At 32.6% G+C, this 21,946-nt stretch overlaps 1 protein-coding gene across 2 annotated transcripts in view; it reads right to left on the bottom strand.

The window, feature by feature from the left end:
• FDL (fused lobes) overlaps nt 1–21,946 on the bottom strand; it is a 69,630-nt gene that overhangs the window by 37,341 nt on the left and 10,343 nt on the right. For both annotated transcript variants that reach the window (XM_013307580.1, XM_013307581.1), the window contains exon 2: nt 364–413. The gene's annotated coding sequence lies outside the window, so the exon portion shown is untranslated. The remainder of the gene's footprint in view (nt 1–363; nt 414–21,946) is intronic.

Genomic DNA, 21,946 nt, shown 5'->3' with positions numbered 1-21,946 from the left:
GATGATTCAAACTTCTATTATAGTCTGAAATAAAAGCTATTTCGTCAGTACCAGGTACGATGTAATTACATCGGTCATTCAGTTACGAGTCAGTAAGCCAATGGCTGCTTTTAGCTATTCCATCGCCTTCTATTGTTTAAGAAACAATTCTTGTATTCCGTTCGACGTGCATGTCAATAATGTTCGATATTTAAACAGTTAATATTATGTATCCGTCAGTTTATATTATGCTAGTATGAAAATCTATAGTCATCCCTATTATCTTTATAAAATCAGAAATAGCAATTTATTTTTACGTAGTAACCACAGTAATTTGTGAATATAAGAATTACGGTTCTTGTCAACAATGGTTGTAAAACTTACGATTTAAATCCATTGTTTCATGGTCTATTAAAGCATCCAGCAGTCAAAACCTGAAACAAGCAACAGTTATTTTTTAATAAATGAATAAATAAAATAATCATATAGTATAACTAGCTGTCGCCCGCGACTCCGTCTGCGCGGGATTAAAAATAGATGTTGGCCGATTCTCCGATCTACTCAATATGCTCACAAAATTTCATGAGAATCGGTCAAGGCGTTTCGGAGGAGTATCGGGACGAACATTGTGACACGAGAATTTTATATATAAGATTTACATAAACTTCAAGAGATGTCAAAATGTATTCGATTATTATATTATATCCATATCATATTAAGTTCTAGATATCATAATTTCGTTCGCTGAATTTGGAGTTACTATCAATCACATTTCAATAGGAAAAGGAAAGGAAAGGCGAGGTATAAGGTACAATAAATTGTACAGGTTGATCACCGTTCTTTGTGCCCGGTCATTAAGAAAAATTACGTGCCGTTTGATTAATGGACAAAAAACATTCCTCGGCCCAAATTTATCGCTAACGATTTTTCATCAGGCGCTATTTTTATAAGTGTTAGATTTTTTTTAATTAAATTAATAATGTCGTAGTTAATATTTTTACTTCTATAGGTACTAAGTCATACTGCTGAAGATACCGGACTAACAAGTCAATCCTCGAAGAACTAGGCATCAAGCAGCGTCTGTCATCCATTCTTCACGTTCGCGTACTCAAATTTTTTTGTCACGTCTGTAGACGTAAGTAGATCGAGCGCTTTGTGGTGCAGGGGAAAGTTGAGGGCAGCACACCACGAGGAAGATCGCCTATGAGGTTGACCGACCAAATCAGAGCGGCTGTAGATGTCCCCCTACACCAATGTAGTAAAAAGTCAGCGACTAGGGAGGAGTGACGGTGCCTGGTAAAGCGGGTCACTGAAACTTGATGACCACGACCAGTCTGAAAAGACTGTAACGACGAAGAAGAAGAAGGTACTAAGTATTATAACAACTTGCACTTTTTTAAGTTTTCTTTATTTTCTCAGTTTAATTTATTCAAAAAGTAAGATAGTACTATTACCATTCTTTAACTTCTTGGTTCCGATAACTTTATAGTAGTAGTTGTTAACAATTTAATTGTTTTAACACAAACAAGCGACGCATATCGTGATTCAAGTGACGCGTATTGACAAAGTATTAAGTAATTACAGATGTGACGCGTTTGCAGTCCAGATTGATGGATGACTGCATCGGATATTATTTTTTTATACTCTGTCAATGCTGTCGCATGACGTCAGTGTTGTTTATTCTGACAGGATGAAAGATGGACATTAATGTCCTAAATCTGTCTAATGTAATCCAGAAATGAAATATTTATGTTTTTGACCTGCTGTCTATGAAGTACTTAAAGTAAAGTAAATTCATAACGCAATGCAACTGAGAACAGTCTATTAGTGAAACATTAACAGTGGTAGAGCCCGCTTTAACATCTTCGCACGAATCGGCCCGGCTCGCCCGGTGAAATACCACGACCACACAGAAGACAGACGTGAAGTGGAAGCTATTCCGCGTACAGTCTGATGAGTGTGCGTCCCGGAGGCCTAATTTAGACCTCTTTCCCTTCCCACCCTTCTTCTTATCTGAAAAGGATGGGAAGTGCAAGTAGACTTTCCGGATGAGAGGATGCATGGAAAGGGAAAATATTTTCTCTTTGTGCATGCTCTCCTCCGTCGATCAAAGGTAGGTAACGCATATGCAATTGCGTATGTCTATGGGCAACGGTCACTTCGCTATTTCAGGTGGCCGCTCGCTCGTTTGCCACCTTATGATATAAAAAAAATGTAGAACTCATTCTAGACCGAAGTACTTTTTGGACAATAAATTCTTTTTTTATCTAATACTTCGACTTAACGAAGTATTGTTGATTTTGAAAAGATGTTTTAGTTTCTATAATATTAATTTCCTTATTTAATTGTTATTTCTTTTTTATAATAATGAAGGACGAAAATGTTTTGGAACAGGTTTTTAATCAAGTAGAATCCAACGGTTACGAGCTTTTGTTACTTCATACAAAAATTGTCCATCAACGTATAGAAAGGGTAATACTGCGAGCTTTCAAACGTACAAAGTGCCGTTTGATAGACAAATAACTTTTCCCGATTGGAGTGTGACCTCGCAATCAAATGCTACGAAATGCTACGAAATTGACATCTACGTGATTTGTCTACTATGTCTGTGAACGTACCTCGTTTTTACTACCTTAAGGAAGTGGAAAGTATTTCTAGAATGTTTTATCAATATAAGCTCATAGTTTCGTGTCTGTATTCTAGTGTGTGAGCTTAAAGACTTTATTGCGCTTACAAGCTTCATGTTTATATAGCAATGTGTGGATAGTTCTAGAATAGAAACAACATTAATTGAAACAAAATTTTTTGATTGGCAATAATTTTACGAAACTAATTTTGTTGTTTTCAAAGAACTTCAATTCATATTTCGTTACTTAAAATATTTTAAATTATTAGTATTTGCGTGGAACTTCTTTGTAAGTATTTCAAGGAAACTAGACTTGATCACTGCATCTACTTCATGACCACAACAAGTCTGAAATGACTGAAGCGAATGAAAAGACAGTTGATGCGATTTAAACAAAACCATTTGTTATATTTTTTTATTTATTGGTGGTCTATGAAAGAATAAAATTCGTGCCTTCGATAAAAACTGCTAGAGATGTATCGATACAGCGTATGCGGTTCCTAGTTTTTGAATAGTGAATAAATAGAGAGTGCCTTACACTGCGTAGGGCTGCCACAAATAATACAAAACTATTACATTATATATGAATGTAGGTATATCATGCGAGAAAATGCCCTAGCATCTGCTTTAACGGGGACAAGAACAGATTACGTCGCACTAAGAACCCACAACCGGTCATAAGGAACCTTACGCTCGGCGTATCTTAAGAAACGTTTGACATATTATTATATACAGGGAGAGCTATATATAATTACTAACAAATGTCCTGCGATTAAACATTTAAGATTATATATACATATATTATTATATTATTTATATATTATAACGGACAAATATATTCTCTTTTTGAGAAAGCAAAATTTCTTTTCTTTTCTCGTTCGGTTTTTAATGGAAACACGCTTTTAAATAGTGTGCTATCAGGGGTATTGCCATCCCCTGGTTTTGTCCGGTACCCACTTCAGACAGCGCCCGCGAGTGGTATATTGACTAACATCGAATGCTCATTCGGTAGATTAAAAAGCACTATTCAAAACCAAATACGAGTGCAGTAAAGGTATTCAAGATTCATCAATACAACCGTATCAAGTATGTTTTATTTAATTTGATTTGTGCCTAAGGTTATGTCGGATCAGTTACATTGTGTATTAACTTTTTAAATAGTAAAATGGAACAAAGACAATGAATAATTGAAGTATTAAGATTGTTTATATTCGATGTTTTGTTTGTTTATCATCAAAACATATTTCGCTGACCCTACTTGAGTGATAGTGACTTTTTCTTAATGTCAATTAATCTACAAGAAAAGCTATATTAAATTTAATCACTACAATAAGAAACGTTGTACTTTTGCTGAGCAAGATGTTACCTCCATCCTGTTTAGTAACACAAAAACTAAAGGTCACTTTGGTAAGCCGGCTCAGATGTTTCCCTTTACTTTGACTATCTAAAGACGGTCCTTAATTTATTTGGCATAAATTGTACTGTTTAGTTATAATTTTCATATAAATTTTAAAACAAAGATATAAGGGTTGAGACTGATACTTTGAGTTGGGTTGATACTTTGAAACTTTAATTTATGCATATCCATGTTTTTTTCTCAGATTGACTGGGTTACGATTCTGCTAGAAATTATTTAAAAAATAAAACATATATGATTTATAAAAACCTATAAATATTATATCTTATCTTTTTCTTTTGTTAATCAAGATTGTTATTGTGTAAATAAAATGAGAATGTTTTCATTACATCTACTATTCGTAAAAAAATGTTATTCCAAATGTGTAGTGAAAGTGCGGACACGTCGAACAATAAAATGCCACCTTCGTCTCTCTGCCGCTATCTTTCAAGCGTCTAGACATACGCTGGAATGTCTTTGTTCCGCTTAGAATATTCTAGAACGCTTAATTTTTCCATAACACATCGCTCTGTAGCAATTTAAGTAATTTGAACAAATAGTAGAGTAGTCTGCTGAGTAACGATCGAACTGGAGTTCGTCTTTCAGACCCTTTTTCCACTAGCCACGAGTGGAAAAGGTACGTAAAAAGCAGTGCTGTTACTTGCTTCATCGAAAAGTGCTTTTGTATTTGCAGTTGCATTTGTAATCAACTACCAGCTAAGTAAACATTAAGTTTGGCATCGATGGACTCGCACTAATTAACAGGACGTTTGATGTTACCAGAAATTAATGAAACTCCGCGAGGGTTTACTTTGTAAGGCCAACATGAATTCTCAGTGTTAGTGTTTGAAAATTTGATGAGTTGTCCATGTAAACGAGCGCAGGTAATTTGGATTGAAGAACTGATATGTACTTTATTAACACAATGAAACTAGCCATCGCCCGCGACTCTGTCCGCGAGAGGACAAAAAATATATAGTACCTAATTATCAGACTTACTGAATTTGCATAAAATAATTTCTTTAAAAACGGGCAAGGCGTTGAGAAGGTGTATGGTAATTAACATTGTGACACGAAAATTTTATAAAAGATTAATTTCAGTAAATGTAAACCCACATCAAGGTTCACTATTTCGTTTTTTATGTATAATACATTTATAAATCAAATTTTAAAAAATCTTTTTATTTTATAACCTATAGTATAAGTTAAAGTAAATAACATTCAATCTTTGTTCCGTAAACTTGACTGTGAGTCAACTTTTAAAAAGCCACCGCTATTTGAGTAAAGTTTCAAATAGAAGAGGTATGAAATTGCAGAAGTTTTAAACTTGACAAAATTATATGACGAAATTATTGTCAAGAGTCAAGATGTACGATACAAATCTCCAGATAAGTAATAATTAAGTGTTAAAAAGTTGTTTTTTAGCATACTAAATTTATATTAAGAAATTCATAGAAAAAATTATCTGGATGACTGTTTACCTTTGTCATCTAAGAATTAAATATTTTAATTTGTTAGAAGATAGAAAAGAAAATTCGTATCTTTTTTATGTTCGTCGTCTCGTCTACTACACTTAACCCTTAATTCGATGGTGTCCAGTGTGACGAACAACTAATTAAAAAAAATCTACTGAACTAGTTTAGAGAAAATTACATAAGTATGACTTTACTAAAAAAAAAACAGTTTTTTTACTACAAAAAAATTCGTCGAATTAAGGGTTAACATCAGGTGACCCTTGTTTGACATAAAAATCAAAGGAAGGTTTTGAATTTCATGTTTTTTTGTGAACTAGACGTGGAATGTTCTTTGAATATATCCAAGCGAGCGTTTATCGTCGCATCTTCTCAAGCGCACCTTGACAAAGCCTCCCAAGAATTCGCACTACGGAATTTAATGTCTTTGTGCATTACATAAATTATACGAAAATATGAAATGAAAACTACAAAGGTATTCAATAAACTAATATCGTTGCTTTAGAATAATAAATTGTCTTTTTTTTTATATCATAAGGTGGCAAACGAGCGAGCGGCCACCTGAAATCGCTGAAGTAGCGAAGTGACCGTTGCCCATAGACATACGCAATTGCAAATCTTACTAATATTATAAATGCGAATGTTTATTTGGATGGATGGATGTTTGAAGGTTATTTATTTATCAAGAGAACCCAACAGGTTATTTATTTATTAAGAGAACCCAACAGCATACACATAAAGTAGCAGAATAATAAAATTCACACAAACATTTTACATATGTATCGCAATTATAGGCATGTACAAATTACGTTAGACGCATTTTTTCATAAAATGTTTTATACATGATTTTTATAATTTGCATAGTTTATTTTTAAAAGATCCCAAGCTATCACTAAATATGTCTACGCCTAAGTAGTAAATGACGTTATATTCGTTACATATACGCAACAATGGGTTCCCATATAACCAGAACGGCTGCACTGACCTTGGTGAAATTTGGCATAGATGTAGAAGACAGTCTGGAAGAACACATAGGCTACTAATTAAGCTTTTTCAATTCACAAACCAGACTCAGTCTGCGTGAAACTGAAAGGATTGGAAGACTACAATAAATTGTTATTTTTTTTTATAAAATGATTCTAAAAAGAGACATTTTTTTTTGTACTCCAAAACTAATAACATCCTCGATGTCGTTTAAGTTTTAAAAGCGGAAACTTACAAAAAAGTTTTAATAAGTTTATGAGTAATAAATTAAACTTCGTAATTAGTCGAATTAATAACTTAAACGCCATTAAAACTGCAGTATTTTTTTATTAATCGAGTCTATTGAACTAATCGAAGTTTTTAGAACCCCTTTATTTTATGCAAGATCTTATGTGGGCAGCAAATTTAATTCTCTACATACGTACCTCTCTTAGGCTTTTCCTCAACGTATGTTCTAAGCTTGTTGTCTAGTACATTGAAATTGCTATTAATATATATACATTATTATATAAGACATGTCAGTAATTACAAGCTAAATGACATTGGATTCAATTCTATCTATACATTGCCTACTTACTATGAGATAATTTACAACCACTGTACGACATTGGATACATGTCTAACATACATAATATTGAATGACTGATTTACGAGCCTTGTAAATAACATAATTAAATGTATATACTTTACTATGGTCTCCGATAGCGAAAACTTGTATTATACAAGTGTTTAAAAAACAACCTAAGCTTCAATTTACCTTAGAACCGATTAATAAAAATGCAATGTTTTTCGTCTTGTGAAGAATTTTTTGGATTAGAAATAATAAAATCACTATTGTTACCGAGCTCCTTTACCACTTTGCCTTATATATGTAAAAAAAAAGTTTCTTAATTGAGTAGAAGAGTAAAAATTTCAAAGTTACACTAGGTGACGCCCGCGACTCTGTCCGCGTGGAATTAAAATATATAGTAGCCGATTCTCAGACCAACTGAATTTGTAAAATTTCATAAAAATCGGTAAAGCCGTTTCAGAGTATGGCAACTAACATTGTGACACGAGATTTTTATATATAATATTCTAAATAGCAATGAAGCAGTACTCGATAGTTACATGCGATTGTTATAGACGTTACTTTCAGTGCAAGTTAGGATCAGAAGCAGTGAAGCGCATAGAAGTGTTCAGCTTGCACAAATTTGCATATGAATTTGTGAATGAGGACAGAGAGTAAGGCAAACGCCTGTTTAGACTCAATAACACATTACGTACAACACTAGAACTAGAAAGTGTATTAACAAATATATTTTTTTCTTTATTTTTTTTAAGGGGCTTTTGTTCTTTTGAACATGTCAGTCCCATAACAATCAACTTAGGTGCTAATTACAAATATAAGTATACAAGCAAGCGATATAAAAATAAAAAAACAATGATAATAACAATAATGAAAAAAAACGAACAATAATATTTACACTTAATATCTACAAAGCCTTTAGCACCATATAACAAATAATTATGAATTTAACTGCTACACATTCTAGACGTTAAATCACGATAGAAAACACTTAGTGAAGTTTTAGTATGACTTTACATTTGGAAAATGGTTAAGTATTTTTATATAGCAGGAGATAAACGCGTGGATGTTCGCAGAATTTATTCGACACCTATGGACATCGGCATAACTAGAGGAACTGCAGATGGGTTGGCCTGTAAGGAGGCTAAAGAACTTCAATGATTACATGCTCCTTTTAAAAAATAATGTTAATCATGCATTACGCATGTTGGTACCCAAAATGGTCGTGATTGTAGGTTTGTTTCCTGTTATTATTATAGTTCTGTTTTTGTGCGTATTTGCGATTATTTTTTTTAACTCCTTCTAAAACTTATCAGTAAATTGTACAAGAATAAAATATATAAGAAAGGCACTTACGTCCATATTTCCGTCTATCAAGTATATTTCATAGAATTTCCTTCGTTCCCGGATCCGGCGAAGTGGCGAAAGATTGCTTGTTTCTAACAGGAAACATAACAAATTGTTGTCTCGTGTAATTCTATAGAGTTATTCCATTGGAGAACGGGCAAAGATTACGTCATAGCTGAAATGCACTTACGTTATATTGACGTTATAGTGAATTTCTTAATAGTACTGCGATTTATGTTCAAATATTAAATTAAGGTTTTCTGTTTGGAGTACGTTTATTTTTAAAATTTGTTTAATTCACCTAATAATTTAACGTATTCCAAATAATGATTTTATATTATGTATGATTTACAAACAGCATAACTTTAACTAAGGACCAAGGATCACGGATTTTGTGACCCATTAAAAGGCCAAAAGGTTAACGCAACAAATTAGATTTGAAAATCCTAATGTCTCAGGTAAAGGGTGTGTTAGTAATTTATAGTGTTATAATTTTCTAAATTCCCAAATAATAGAGTTATAATAACTTGAAATATCAATACTACGCCTGTTTTGGTGGATGATGACCTTTGATTCTGGTTCCAATTGCAGAGACTTGCTCATTACAGCTGGTAATTAGCACCCTGTATCGGGAATCCATTAGTGGTTAATGCATTTTGGATAATATCGCAATGATAAAGTTAAATATGGATATATCGACATTGAATATATATTACGATGAGCATATTGTTCTACAATTATTGTTAGAAAATCAGCTGTCGCACTCAGAGATGTTAATAGTGTCCAATTAACGATTGAATGTGGGTGTAAAGGTTAGAAACTGAAAAACCTTTTATGGGTATTTATATTTATAAATTGTATTAGGATATTTTAGTAATAAAGGAATGAAATATTTTCAAATTCTACGAATTATGAACATACTGTATATTTCCCAAACCGCATCGTTGAAATATCATGCATGTTACGGAACAATACTTGAGAAAGGTAAGTAACGAACCGGCAACATCTCTGAGGAGTCGTGAAGTTGAACTGCGGATGGAAAATCCATTGGGTAATCTTGTAAACTGACAAGCTAGGCCGCTTCTTACAATTCCCAGTTAAGAAATGCACTTTCCATGATGACATACGACCCAAATATAACATTTTTGACATATAATATATGTTTCGTCAGTTTCAGTCATAAAATGTTGGGATTTTTTTTTATGAAATTTCACATCAAATGCAGATTTTTATTCAAATTGCGAAATGGATAATACAATTTCATAAAATTAAACGAAATACATTTTTTTAAGTTAGTGGCACAAATTAATAACTGGAAAGAGGCACTAGAAGAAAGAGAAAAACAATAACCACTTGCCATCTCCCTAGGTTTATCCCATTCACGTGGGGTAGTCAAACAAGGTTTTTAACCTTACGATTTTTGCTTAGAAAAACAATAACCACTGGTACTAGATATTTTACATATCAGACGATATTCCATCGAATAAACATCGCTGTTAAAACCATTCTTGAAATAAGTTAAATGGCGATCTCAAAACTTGAAAACTAAAATATTATCAACTCTTGAATACTGAGTAATTTTGAATTATTAAGGAAGCGTCGCGTCGTTCTTTGAGCAGCTGTACACATCGTTAGCTCTCTGGCAGCCTAAATAAATATTTCCTAGAATTCCTTTTTCCGCTTCATTCTTTCTCCCAAGCCTGCTCGATGTCTGTGTACATTCCGAGTTAAACGTAATTAACGTTCTTATGCTCTCAAATCTTTTCTATTGTAATTCAATCGAATATTTGCAATGAAAAAAAAATGAATAAAACGCATAGAATTTTCCTCATTAAAGGATCATTATTAATTTGTTGTGTTATTTTAAATCTACACCGAACAGCAGCTTCAAGAAAAGTATTTTGTCACATTTTGTATGTTTCTGGTTAATTTATCATTAAAATTCTTTACAGAATACATAGATACCAAACATATACTCTATTTTTCAATACAAATAAAACAAGTTTATGTATATTTATAAAAATTAATAGAATTTTACGTTATTGTTGTACAAAATAAATTAATAAAGTTAGCAAACCGACGCGTAAGCTTTTCCAATCATTGTTGTTGGCATATTTTTGAATAATTGATCGTAAACAACTGTTTAAATTAACCATAATGTATTTATAAAATGGATACAATTTTGTATATGCGATTGCTTTATTTAAAACTTTCTACTTCATGTATAAATTACACATCAAAACTAGTAATACTTTTTAGACAAAATGTATAATATTAAATGCGAATGTTTAGATGGATGTTTGTTAGCAAGTATCTGCAGAACTGGCCAACGGATCTCGATGAAATTTAACATAGATGTAGAACATAGTCTGGAAAGCATAGGCTAATAAATAAGTTTATTTAATTCCGCACGAACATAGTCGCGGGTGACTGCTCGATTAAGATATACTAATACGTGTATCGACTGATAAAATATGTCAGACATACTTGTTAGAAATTCAACTGGAAACATTAAGCATATTTGAAATAATCTCCAGTCAATAGTTACAGCGGCATTGGTAATAGCTCTCGTCCAACTTGATATCCACTCGAATGCACCTAATACCTCATGACTATTCAACTGCATTTACATATGTAGCAAATGTTATATTTTTTATTCGCTTTTAGGTTTACACAGAATTCCGTTATGCCAGATATATATAGCAATGTTTTTTTTTTATTTTTTATTACATATCACCCGTTATTGTTGTTAGAATGGGTAATCAATTTAATAAAATAACATTTCCTTATTTTCCTTATATTTCGTATTGTTGGTGAACAAAAGAAATAATTTCCCGAAGTAATAAGATTCGAAAGCGTATTACCAACATTAAGAAAATTTAAAAGATATTTGATCGAACTCCTTTGTCGCCGTGAGTTTATCATTCAGGTGAATACAAATTTACATACAAATTATAAAACAAGATTTTTTTAATATTTTCATGTCTCTATCTAAGACAGATAGATTGTTTATGTAGTAGTAGTGCAGCTACTTGGAATCGATTAAACAGTGTCCTAGTCCTGGTATAAGTTGAAAGGTTTCAGATATTTAGTGGGCAGAGAAGTGAAAGTACATAGAAAGGACATCTGTTTCTTTTGGAATCAATTATTACGTCAAATAAAATGTTAGATTAAAATTATAAGAGATGTAATCAAGGATATATTCATATAAAAACGAAAAGTGATTATAATTTCAACTTCAGTTGCGGTTTACAAGATAGGTAATAATAACTATAAATTATGTAGCAGTTAGCTCTCTACTTCGTGGACGTGCGCTTCTATAAGACAATTAGCGAATTGTTGTAGTGAAATGTTCGACCAACTCTTGAATAATGACTCATAAAGCGTTTTACAAAATTGGCATCCATAAACTTAATAGTTTAATCCTTGAGAAATAATTTGAAAAACATTTTTAAATGTTAAAATAAGAAGTAAAATAATAATTAGCAAAAGGAAAGGTTACGTTTGGTTATTTTTGTTTTGTTATAATTGGGTCAATTTAAAAAGTGTATTTGATATTTAAATTTCTATACATATTTAATATTTTTTTCTTATTTTGACTATCTCGTAATTGATTGTAGATAAGTAATAAATGAAACATTTTTAAAGTAGCAGTAAAATAGGAGACATTTCTGTAACAGGTGAGTCGTAAACTTAACAAAATTACGACATACGACCTGCGCTCTTAGTATATTTATTGCACTTGTATTTTTGGGGTGTGTAGTAAGTAGTTTGGTAAAGTGTACTTAACTATATCTTAACTCATGACTAATCAACTTATTAGTAACTATACTATCAGTCAAAATAAGTAGGAAACAATTGCATCAATGAAAAAAATTGCTTAAAAGTCCGGCCTGTAACGAAATCTCAAACTACGCAACAAAAAGATTTTCTTTTGGATTTTCTTCTTATAATTAAATAAAAATATATATTTCTACAAATTTAACTGAAGGCAGCTTCATATCTATTTTAATCCAAATGTCGCAGATCTAAGTGAATTACAGCGCGAACAGGAAACGTCGTCGTAAATTCTCTCGCACGGCTCTCAAGTTGCCGTCATTTAATTAACCGTTAAAACTTTTAACCAACTTCAAGCCACAAGATAATATGTGCCATAAGACCTATAAATCTATTAGTTTATTGGTAACATTAATTCTGCAACTGAATTTATATAACAAGTGAAATTCGAAGCAAATGCGCTTGTTCTTCTCCCTTCATCCATAACTTTGGTAGCCCAACATTCAAATCTATACTGACAGGTCTATCGATAGACTTTTAGACCTGTTCCTCAAGCTTAAGTGACATTCATAGATCACACGTCACATCAGTGACCTCTTGCCATATCATCCAAACTACATTTATACGACTTATCACGAACCGGTCAATACTACCATAGTGTTTCACACAATCGTAGTCAACCGTGTTATTTAAAACTAGTGCTATTAACTTTTTTATTCAAACAGCACAGTTTAATTACAGTATCATAAAATAACATATAACAAACATAATAATTATAGTTCAAAGCTATTGTCATCGTACAGTTTTAGTTAGCGAATTAATAATTGTCTATAAGCAAATTTCGATTAAACTGTACCAACAGTTTGCGCGGTATAGCCAGAACATTAATTAGCTTGTCGCCGAGCTCCCGGACTAAATAAATATTCAGCAACGTTGCAGCGAAACTAGAGAACTGTTATTTTGATACAAATTGCATACCTTTGAATAATAATAAATTAGAGTAGGAGCTGCGAAACAGCATCGTCTATTAAGACATCGACATAGGTTCAGATATGTAGTCCTAAAGGTAGCAAAAGCATATGCAATTCCGTATGTCTATAGGCAATGGTCGCTTCGCTATTTTAGCGATTTCAGGTAGCCGCTCGTTTGCCACCTTTTAATATAAAAAAAATATTCCAGATACAAATGAACAAACAAGAGGATATCCAGAACAAAGGATCTTTCCCATTTTTATTAATTCTCTCGGTAAATTCCACTTCCCATATTTAGATGTGCATTTGTGTACGATATTAAAGAGAGTGGGTGTTAATATCGGCGCAATCTGAGTTAGCATAACTTTGCTAGTGGCGAAGTTAAAACGTGCGGTGTCGATAGGTAATGTTTTTGGCGTGTATATTCTAAAATAAATATAACACTTTGATACTCATTCTACACTTAAAAATACATTTGTTTTAGTTAATTAGTGTGGTAGTGAAAAGGTTGGCAACACTTCTTGAAAATTTAATTTATTTCAGATGTCTGTGGCCAGCAGTTACTTCGTTATTATATAATTTTCAGGTAGCCACTAGCTCGTTTGCCATCTTCTTTAAAAATATATTCAAGTTAATTGCCCTTTTTACTTTTAGATATTTCTGTTTTACACTGGCATCTTCTATTTGACAAATGAATATGTAAAGATGTTCATGTTATTTCTGTAAGTATATGGAACGCGATATAAACTTCGTATTAATTAAATTGTAAACAAACTCGCATCATCCATCTGTCGGATATTAATCTGCGTCGTAGTAAATTGAAAAATCATATCCAAGAGAATGCATTACTATCACTTCCATTGACATACTTGGAATTTAATTAAATTTACCTTTTTTTTAGTAAATATTAATTTATTATAGACTATATTTAATTGTATAAAACTGGGCCGGGGTGACAAGGGATCGCGAAAGGTTGAGACATTTCTTGTAAGATAATAAAGGCCAAGACCCACTTTTGGCCAACTTAGGCATCATGCGCCACTCTATTTTACTAATATTATAAACGCGAAAGTTTAGATGGATGGAAGGATGGATGTTTGGATGTAGAACATAGTCTGGAAAAACACATGGACTACTTATTAAGTTTTTTTTTTATTCTACGTGAACGGTATTTTCTAAAAGTATACCATGCTTTATCGTAAGCATCTGAAAATGTCTTACTTCATTACAATGTTCATTGGTTAAGCATGTACCGAATAATCCACAAAAAGCGGGTAGAGATGAGTACTTATATAATACTTATGTATATATACACGGAGTGATAACAATATAAGCCAGTAAGCTCATTATCCTGATGGCGGTCGCGTCTTTTGACATATGCTTTGACCTTTAAGTTAACCTTTCACGCGGCCTTTGTGGCAAAGCACATTTAATATTATGCACTTAATGTTCTATTAAAATACGAGCAATAATTTGAATCATATTTGATTACAACAAACTTTTTTTTTATTCAATCGGGGTAAGGAGAATTGGATTTTTTTAATTACTAATTTTAAACCAACTAAGAAGGAATTAATGTAACATGCTGAAATTAATGTATGGATTTTTTCTATGTTTTAGGAATCTATAACTTACCAGTCCTGTTTGTGGAATTTTGTTTTTATTTGTATTTTTCTAAGTAATTTCTATTATATTTCAAATCAACTATTATGTAAAAACATCGTCAACATTGTTTTCTTCTTCAAGTATCTTTTAATAAATTGTTAAATGGGGTACTGTTGATATTTAATTAGACCCTTACAAACTCAGAACATGTGCGTTACTTCTCAATATTACATGCAGTAATGATACTTGGTCCTAAGTAAACACTGATCCATGTCTTCTAGTAGATAAAATAGGTTTTAAATATATCTAAAAAAAGATATGTAGTACTCTTTTATTTAAGTAAATTTTATCATCATCATCAGCTCACTATACGTCCCCACCGAAACCTACTCTAAGCCAGGTGTGATTAGGCCATAGTCAACCACGCTGATCAAGAGCGGTTTGGTTGACTTCACACATATCCTTGAATTTCTTCTCAGATATGTGCAGGTTGCATCACGATGTTTTCCTTCACCGTAAGAACGTCGGGTAAATGTATATATGTAAATCGGAAATCGAAAAACACATTGGTACATGGCGAGATTCGAATCTAGGACCGACGCTCTAATTTTAACTGCAACGCAATTGTATTTAAGTATTAATTTTATAGAAAGCTTCTAAAAGTCTTCAAGCTTAAAACCAATAACTTAACAGGTAACTTTATATGTATTGTTCGTTGTATTATTTCGAGCAACGGGAAAACACGTTGCAATCTTATTAGTGGTTCCTGCGAAGTGGAAAGGTCTGCTGTGATAAACGATGATGGCACACTATTTTTCATTTATTATATTTTCGCTACAATGCCATAGAAGATTTTTAGTAATAATTTGTTACCTTGTCACTTTCTATAGTATTAACTAGCTCTGGCCGCGGCTTCGTCCGCATGGAATATTGTCTTTGGGAAGCATTTCCCCATTATTATTATACACTCTTAAGAATAAAACTTTTATAAACTTTGAATGTCATATTTAATATAAGTTTCAAAGTTTTTATCTTTAAAATGACGATAAAACTTTTAATCTTTTCTTTTCGACAGCTCATACTAATAGTTAAAAGTAGCCTATGTCCTTTCTCAAGCTCTAGTTTATCTGTATTAATTATACGACCTCCACATATAATAACGAAAGCCTATAATATATTGGTTTCGAAATATTTGACAACTAGTTAACATATTATGTTACTAGCTGTCACCTGCGACTCCGACCAGTTAATAAGTAGTCTATGTGTTCTTCCAGACTATGTTCTACATCTATGCCAAAATTCAGCGAGATCCGTTTAGCCGTTCCGGAGATACGTTCAAACAAACATCCATCCATCTAAACATTCGCATTTATAATATTAGTAGCAAGTAAGATATATTTAAAAAGACGTAAAACATCTATTATAATAGGTAACAGACATCTCTTAATGACATACATTGTATCTTCTTCTTCTAGCTCTACAGCCCGAGGGCCTTGGCTTGGTCCAGCAACTTTTTCCACCTCGGTCTATCTCTGGCCACGGCCTTCCAATTTGCTATGCCCCCTTTTTTGCGTCCTTATTTACTGCGTCTATCCATCGGAGCTTTGGTCTCCCTCGACTTCGACGACCTTCGGGATTACTCGCCATAACACTCTTAGGGACTGGCTTCATCCATCCGCACCACGTGGCCGGCCCATCTAACCCTGTTTAATTGGATGTGTCTCGCCACGTGCAGCTCCTTGTACAAGTCATAGAGCCCCTGGTTGTACCGGCTTCGCCATTGACATTGTATCTATTCCCCCGTATATTGATTATAAAGTTAAAATGATCTAGGAAATTAATAGGGTATCTTAATTACAGTCAAATCATGCGATAGTAGTACATCCCCGACCCTTCGAGGACGAAGGTGGTAATAGCTTTGGTATCTTTAATCCGGACATGATTAAAACTCGTCCGAGCTTTAATTACTTTGTAAAGTTTAGGTGCGGATTAAAATCCTGAACCTGAATTATAAACCTTATTCTAAGTAATTTGTATTATAATACTCTTTTATATTGATTGGAAGAAAATTCGATAATGTAGCAGTGCATTGACCCAACACTATCCTTACTAAAATGTCGACGTTTGTGTCCCCGCACTATTCATTCTGACACTAGACTTTGTAGCAAGGGCAAGTCATTCGCGCTAAGTGATTGTAACTAATAATGTCTAAAAGTTGTAAGGAAGAAAATCAGTGCCGATGCATCGGCGCAACACTAGCCTTATTAAAATATCAACGTTTATGTCCCCTCACTAATCGATCTGACACTTGACTTGGTGAGGAAAACGCGCCATTCGGTCGAATTGATTCTAACTAATGTTATATATAAAATTCTCATGTCACAGTTTTCGTTCCCATACATCTCCGAAACGGCTTGAACGATTCTCATGAAATTTTGTGAACATATTGAGTAGGTCTGAGAATCAGCCAACATCTATTTTTCATCCCGCGCGGACGGAGTCGCGGGCGACAGCTAGTAATTTCTAAAAATATATGTATACAGAAAGATAACAAGAAACATATTCTATATTTCTAATGGTTTCAGACATGGGACCTCTCACATATTCTTATATTAATATTATTATAGGTCGAGGTTTAACTGGTTTAGCGGCAATATTTTTTAACTTATTTTACGTGCGTACTTTTAACATTGATAGTTGAATAGTGATTAATTTATCTGATTGTTAGTCCTTACATCTTTGCTATTTAAGTTTCATGTTGTCTTTTTTCGGAAAACTTTCATTCATGAATGTAAAGAAATTTTAGCATGAATATTATTATGTTGGTAGTAGTCATGTAAACTGTTTATTTGTGTCTATATAAGTAATGATAAAACAGACAACCGTAACAGACAGACTGACAGTGTGACGCGACCGATGCATCAAGTGTGCAATTAAATTTGGTTTGTTATTGTCCAAAACAGACTCAGTGAACGTCGAGCGGATTATTCAAGTGCATGTTTGCATTCATAGGTTTACTGCCTGTATTGTATAACATATATCCAATTAATCGTTAAAAAATCTAAATCAAATACGTACTGCCTATTATAACAGATCTTGTCGTAGAACTCAAAAATATCACAAGGCTATGACTATATGACCATTTCAGATAGAGGTAACGTTAGGAAGAAAATGTGGCAGTGTATTCGACACTAGCCTTACTAATGTCGACGTTAGTGTCCCCTCACTATTCATTATGACACTGGACTTTGTAACGAAAGCGCGTCATTCGCGCCAAAGGATTCTAACTAATAATGTCTAAAAGTATTTTAAATTCGTTTGTTTAGTAATTGTTTATCGTTGATTTTTACTGCTTAAATGGACTTAAACAAATATGTTATTTCAGTTTTTCAAAGACGATTCAGCAATAACAATCCAAGGTTACAAAATAATAAGTACTCTTAGTAAAAATTTTTTTTTCAAACTGCGTCCAAATGTGCCTCATTTGGCAAATTGTGGTTTAAGATCTTTATTTCTTTAAGAATTTACAAAATTCACTGTATGAGAAACAATTTTACTGCAACATATTATACAATTCTAAATTTTACCAGTAGTCAGAGATTACATTTTAGGTTTATACAATTTACATTCTAACAAAATTCTTTAATTTATTTTTTAATTATGACATATTGTTTATATCACGGATGTATTTAGGCAAATTATTATATAACTGTGCTCCCTCAAAAACTACACTTTTTTGACCAAAATTCGTTCTGGCTTTTGATAATTTTAATTTACTTTTGTTTCTTGTTTGATATCTATGAGTCTTTGTTTTAAGTATTATTTGCGAATTTGTCTCATGTGTCATGTCAAATTAGATGCCACAATATTAGTTGTAAAAAATAACACGTTGCAATTAAATAATATTAAGTACAGTCGTAAAATGTGTAGGAGGCGACGGTCGACGTATTTATTATATTTGACGAGACGTATTTGCGATACCCAAGCTACCGGATATTAAACACGAGCGGTAATAAATCGAAATATTAATCCAATTTCTAGATACATGGCATCCGGCTTAATCTTACTCATATTATAAATGCGTATGTTTAGATGGATGGATGTTTGATAGAAGATATCTCCACAACAGCTGAATAAATCTCGCTGAAAGATATAACATAGTCTAGAAGAACAATAATACGCTTCTAATAATGTTTTTTTTAATTCTTCGCGTAAGGAGTAGTATATCTTATGAATGAAGTTAAAAGTACTGAAAATCAAGTTATCATTTATTTATCTTATATATAAAATTCTCGTGTCACAATTTTCGTTCCGAAACTCCTCCGAAACGGCTTGACCGATTCTCATGAAATTTTGTGAGCATATTGAGTAGGTCTGAGAATCGGCTACTATCTATTTTTTTAATACCGCGCAGACAGAGTCGCGGTCTACAGCTAGTCTTCAATGTGAACACTCCGAAAAACAAGTTACATCTAACTTTCCCCAATATTTATGCTTACATTCGCAAAATACATATCTAATCATTCAATTCGTACAAATACAAGCAGGGCAAAGATTGTATAACATTAAAAATAATTTAAATATGTATATTTTTTGTCTACTAGAAGACAAAACTAAAGAGCGGCGAAGTTAGCAGATGCAGTTTTCATGCTGCAATATATCTAATTACCCCTTTTATATGACTACGTCGCAGTTAATTTTAATTAGCTAAACAACCCCACTGCTGCCTGCAATTACACTGCACTTTTGTAATTATTAAAATTAATTTTTCTTTTAACGTCTCTTTATTTTCATAACATTAAGTTAAAGAATATAAGTTACTGCCGTTAGTAAGTTAGTAACTATCAGGAACGAATGTTTATTTGCGGTCAGACAGACAGACAGACAGGTAAAAATTTATAAAATCATTTGTATGAAATATGATTTTTTTATTCGATATTACATACAGACCACATACATAAACCTCACCGTATTGCGTTTTATTGTATTGCATTAAAAGTGAAATCAAGGTAATTGTGGTTTTATCAGTTATTTTTTTTAATATTCTTTAGGCTATAACAAATTAAAAACTATTTATAAACATATTGCATGAGCGCCATCTAGTTTGATTAAATGTCAACTTTATGAATGTTCCTTTTGAACATAGGGATGTTAATTTTTCCGTACCGCTAAAGCATGCGTTTTAGATGTTACTTCATAGATGGCGCTTTTTCGCAAACAGCAATGAAACATTTTTGTATATATTTTTATCGCATATATATGGTGTAGTTTAATAACATACATAATAGTACTTATTTACGCAACTAGCTTCCTGTCAAACTAGCGATAAAAACAAAATACTTCAGATTTCCGCAGTAAATGGATGAATTAAGGTAAATTTAGCTGTTAATTAAAAATTGTGCGGGGTCAAGTGCGCAAAAATGTGATAACCTAATTACTGCTTAGAAATCACAAAAACAACAATCAACTGGGAACAACAGTTAAGATTATTTTTTTTAGTTTTACTAAGACTACTGAGACATTTTTGTCACATCGATAAGGAGGCCAAATTCTAGTCCTCTTGCCCGTCTCACAATTGTCTAAAAAAGAGAGTTCCATCCCTTTCTTATCCTTATAAAGGGGGTAGTAGATTTAGTGGGGAAAGGAAGGATAGTTTCCTTTTCTTTATCCTACTACCAACGAATCTTCTGACCTATAAAGCTGTTGTCTATGGGTCGATTAAATATAATAAATAGTCGCTTGCTCGTTCTATTATAAAAAAAATTACAATTCTTTCTTATCGCAGTAGCGGTACAACACAAGGTTACCTTTTTCATGCAACATTTCCGCTGGTGCAATGCGAAAGAGAATACAATAGTCCAACTTTAAGTACTTATTGAACTAGAAAGCAAAGCCTTAAATCGATAGAAACATGCAATACTAATGCTATGGTGCATACATTGTTGCAATATTAAATGATTACGCTGGCTGGTATGTAACTTAAGTCTTTACGGTCCTGAATTCTAGCTATATTGAGTAACAAAAGGTGCTGCAGGCACTTGATTTTTTATATTTACCTGTTAGATGCAAAAGAAGGCAGAATACTTATAATAATAATGTCCTGTTATCTTTCCTAGTATTTTAATCTATAAATACCACGATACGTTCGTATTAGATTTCAACCGCTATGGTAATATACACTGGTTAGTAAGCTAGGTAATCTATGATATAAGAAGGAAATAAAAACTAAAGTCTAGGAATAATCTTCTGATAACATCGGTACAACATTTTTTATACGAGACTTTTCACAAAGAAATTAACCTTACAAAATATATTTGCATTTCTATTTTTTCAAAGAAAATAAGAGGGATGGAGTTATGTAGATGTTACGATTATTAAAGACCGAAGCAAATAATATTGCAACCTACACAAATTTATATCATATAGCTGTCGCCCGCGACTCTGTCGGCGCGGAATTAAAAAAAAAACGTAATAAGTAACCTATGTTTTATTCCAGAATATGTTGTACATCCATGCCGAATTTCAGCTAGATCCATGCCGTCGTTCCGGAGATATCTTGAACACACATCCATCCATCTAAACATACGCATTTATAATATGAGTAAGATGATTTCATAACATATGGGGTAAAAAGCGATCTCACCATTTCCAAAAAACTCAGATATGAAATTTATTATACTAATTGGACAATTAACATAAGTTATTTTGATGTCAGTACTGTTCCAGTAGCTTAGCGCCAGTCCAATCACGATTGCGTACCGTTATTCAGGTAGTTGCTCACTCCTTGTAGGGTTACCAAGATTTATTTTATAATACGTACTAGTTTGTTCATATATCACAATATAATAAGCAAAATTAAGGTTTGAAACTTTGATTATTTGGTTGATAATATTTAAAAAAAAACCTATCGACAAATTGAGAATTTCCTCCACTTTGAAGTCGATTAAAAGTATTGAAAAATATATTATAGACGTTGTCCTCTCTACACGTGTTTAATTTGAATAAATTAATATGAAGTTAATATTTGATGAAAATTGTGAATCTAAACCATTCCTAGATCCCCTTGAACACACAAAAAAAATTCATCAAAATCGGTCCAGTCGTTTGAGAGAAGTTCAGTGACATACACACTCACAGAAGAATTATATATATAAAGATATTAATGTTAGGGTTCGTTAATTGTACGGGCAACACTTTAAGCTGTCGGGGAGAGGGACGGAA

This window comes from Papilio xuthus, unplaced genomic scaffold (genome assembly GCF_000836235.2).
Source record: "Papilio xuthus unplaced genomic scaffold, Pxut_1.1 DF828142.1, whole genome shotgun sequence".
Lineage (NCBI taxonomy): Eukaryota > Metazoa > Arthropoda > Insecta > Lepidoptera > Papilionidae > Papilio > Papilio xuthus.
Note: the sequence above shows the minus strand (reverse complement) of the source record. Positions and strands in the feature narration are given on the sequence as shown.